The sequence below is a fragment of the Chrysochloris asiatica genome, unplaced genomic scaffold (genome assembly GCF_000296735.1).
Source record: "Chrysochloris asiatica unplaced genomic scaffold, ChrAsi1.0 scaffold00012, whole genome shotgun sequence".
Taxonomy (NCBI): Eukaryota; Metazoa; Chordata; class Mammalia; order Afrosoricida; family Chrysochloridae; genus Chrysochloris; species Chrysochloris asiatica.
The window spans coordinates 10,555,300-10,559,253 of record NW_006408530.1 but is presented as its reverse complement, the minus strand read 5'-3'; the positions used below and the strand labels follow the sequence as shown (position 1 = coordinate 10,559,253).

At 41.1% G+C, this 3,954-nt stretch overlaps 1 pseudogene; it reads right to left on the bottom strand.

Moving 5' to 3' along the window:
- Positions 1 to 2,904: 2,904 nt before the first annotated feature.
- LOC102810526 lies at positions 2,905 to 3,861 on the bottom strand (annotated as a pseudogene).
- Positions 3,862 to 3,954: the final 93 nt, after the last annotated feature.

The window sequence follows — 3,954 nt, the reverse complement described above, 5'->3', positions numbered from 1 at the left end:
ACTCGATGGCACCTAACAACAATAACTACATCGCCCCATCTGCTCTCTGAAGAACACAAGTCTGTGCTTGTGTTCATGTGTTGTTCAGTATGTTAGTTTTGCTTGGGTAGTAAAATGGGAGCCTTCATTCACTTCGCCATCTTTCTCTGCACACCCCTCCTTTTTTTTTTTTCTTTTCTTTTAATTCTTTAAGCATTCTGCTCCTTCTAGCCTTACCACACTACTCCACCTATGACCTCTTGTTGCTAAGTGCCATCAAGTCAGTTCTAACTCATAGCAACCCTGTATAAGGTTTCTGAGGTGTAAATTTTTGAAGACGAAGAAAGCCTCATCTTTCTTCTATGGAGCAGCTGGTGGGCTCTAACCATCAACTTTGTGGTTCAAAGTCCAATGCTTATGCTATGCTCCCACCTATGACCTAGCTACCTCCTTCACATCCTTCATACTTCAGATCAAATCTCACTTCCCAAGTACATCTTCATTTAGATGCTCAGATTACATCAGGACACCTCATTACCCATTCTCATAATCTGGAACTTTTTTCCCATAGGACTTCCCAGTTTGTCATTATTTGTGTGTGGAGGTGAATGTATATCAGTGTTTAGCCATCTCCCTTTCTAAGCTAAGATCCATGGGGCAGGGACCATTGTCTACTTTGCTGTGATCCGTCCTTTAAACTATCATTTCTTCCATCCTGGTTACTATTCTGGTTCACCAAAATTTCTTAAATTTGGTTCTGTTGTGGTTTCACTTTGTCAACCATGACTAGACCTGCTCAAATCTGTTTTTTACTGATTTCAAATTCATAGTCTACAAATGGATAACCTGGAGCAATTTCATCTGAAGAAATATGGCTACCAGATTCACTCCTTATATTATAAATAATATTTCATTTTTTATATTAACTAATTTTTTATCCCAAAAATAGTCATTATTTTTTAAAGCAGCACTATTAAGCTATTTCTTTCTACATAGTCATTACTAATTAAATCTAAAGTGACAATGATCTTGAATTTAATCATTGTCTCAAAACATTTCAATACAAAGAATAACATGTAAAATATATTATTTTCTCAATTCTATTTTAAAAAACATGCTAGAATTCACTACAGTACTGAGTCACTTTGAAAATTGTTGTTGTTGTTAAGTGCCATTGAGTCAGTTCCAACTTATAGCAACCCTGTATTGAGTTTCTGAGGAGAGGCTGGTGGACTTGAACTGCCTACTTTGCGGTTCAAACTGACCTTGCAATTCATCTCATTATCCTGTGGCATCACACTAGGATTCTAGTTTAAAAATAGCATTGTATGTGGTGAGACCTGGTGACTCCTGAGCCCATGGACAAGGACATAGCCACGGAGAGCTAAATATGAGAGTGAAGTGTCCAACTGATGTGAAGTGAGGAGACACGCACAAGAATGCCCAAACTTGTAGATAGTACCCATTTAACCTAGCTTCTATGGCTGGATGAACAGAGCTCGACTAGAGGAAGATAAAAATTTTTTTTTTTAATTTTGATAAAGGAAACAAATGTCAATTGCTACAATTTGATGAACTTGACCTATACTTATGGTTGTAGTAGCTCAAAATACCAACTGAGAGGGAAGGAGTCTTCACATCAAGTATCAATCCTATCCCCTCTGTATACAGGGTTAATAGGGACCAGCAACTTAGACATTGGCTACCTAAAATGGGGGGCTATAAAGACACGAAGTTTCAGAGTGTGTGGGGGAAGGTAGAATCCCTACAAATCATTTTCATCTTGTCTAGATGGGTCTGGTGAAAAGAGATGGGGATAAGATTCTATGATTCAATAGTAATTATTATCATGACTAATTGCAACCGAAAAAACTGTAAAGGTAGAAGTTTTGTGACAAAAAGGAGGCAGTAGTTACTCTTACAGTCCAGGAACAGAGGACCCTAGGACCATCAAGGGAGAAGAGCAAGAGCCGAATGTGGGACCCTATCCAGAGAAGAAGCGACATCAGAGATGGAGGCAGAGATGAGAATATGGAGAAATAGGCTGCTGAGGACTCCAGACTCACGGAAAGAAAAAGGCTGTGGGCCACGAGGCAGCCTTGCAGAAAGTGCTCTTTGGTTGTTTAAATGATTGTATATTCCTGTGTGTTTTTGTGTACACCCCCCTAAAAGAAACAACAACAACAACAAAAAAAAAACAACCAGAGGGAATAGAAGCAAATACTGTTAAATGATGATGCGCAGAGGAGATTGTAATCATTGCAATGAAACGATGAGTGTAAAACCAGTGTTCTCCCATGTAAATTATCACTCAATCCACAATAAAAACTTTTTAAAAAATAGCATTGTGATAAAGACACTCCTAACACAGTGTATTAAATTGAAAATTAAAAATGCTTGTTTTATAGAAAATTCTATATTTTATATTATAAAATACTAAAAACAAACTTTATTTTGATGTAGGCAATATTTCACTACTAACACTGAATTATTGTTTGTTATTGTTAAGTGTTTTAATCAGTTCTGACTCATAAGGACCCTGCATAGGGTTTCTGAGGAGTAACTTAGTGGTTTGGAGATGCCTACCTTGTGGTTATCAGTCAAGTGCTGATCATATAGTACCACACCAGGACTCCACTAACACTTAATGGTGGTGGTGGTTGTGGTACTGAAAGAATTTAATCACAAAATACTAGAAATGCAAAGTGTTCTATCATACCTAATGCATCAATATTTTTTTCCCACTGAATTGGAAGGTTTATTGCATTCTATTTTTGATGGAAAACACATAACATATATTTAGCACAACCTTGTCATGCACACAAAGTGACAAGAAGCATTTTCTACCCTGGGGATTTGATTGTGAACCGCCCCCACAGCAATCAAGTTTTTCTTGGAATAGTTGGGCACCAAGTTTGACATTTATTAATTTTTTCTTTTCCGTATAGGCAACAATTCCCCATTTTCTTTCAGTTCCTTACCAACGTCCAGTGCTCTGAGGCGCTCCCGTTGCTTGCAGAGCTGAGGGTACATGGGCCAGTTGCTTTTAACCCTTGCCGCACCTCTTCGTCCTTCAGGATGCCAAACGTCTAGTAGTCGACATTACTATTTAGGTTTTCCAGAATTTGTTTGGTAAATCTGCAATTGGCTTCCTGCTTGTCCCCCTTCGTAAAGAACACTACAGTGGCTTGGTTGATCAGCGCTTTGAACCTGTCCTCTAGTTTGGGCACTTTGGGGCAAATCTATAGAATTCTCCTGGTGCTTCTAGCGTCAAGTCCTCCTACAAGCTCGCCAGACATGTAGAGCTGAGGTTTTGAGCCCCTGACAAACCTCTTCATCTGAGAAGATATCAAAACTGCTAAACTGAATGCTGTGCTTCTTAAGAATTTCCACCATCTGTTTGCTGAAACCGCAGCGTGGCTCCTGAGGCATCCCTTTCATGAAGAGCATGCGGCGGGCAGCGGTGGTCAGCTTCTAGAGACAGAGAATGTGGTCTTCCTGCATGGACCCTTTGGTGCTGCGTGGGGAGGTGCTGCCGGACGCATGCCGATGGACTTCTTTGGTCAACTCAGAGGTGTGCACTCCAACCAGTCAGTCAATCTGCTGAGAGTTCTTGAAGAACAGAAAGGTGGGTACTGAACTAATGTTGTACTTCTTTGACTCTTCTGGGACAGTTTCAGCTTCCAGCTTCAAGAAAGACACCTGAGGCTGCTCCTGAGCCAGCTCCAGCATCACCTGGCTCATCTGGGTACACTGTGGGGCCCATGGCGTCCAGAAACGCACCACCACCAGGGACTTGGCCCTGAGGTGCAGCAGCTCCTCAAACTGCCTGCCCGAGCCGACCTCCACCACAGTGGGCACCGCGTGCTGTCCAGTCGCCATACTGCGGTTAATCGACTGGCGCAATCGAGCTTTGGAGCTGGGAGCTTCGATGGGCAGCGTCGAGTCCTCCTCGCATCAATCTTTTTTTTTTTT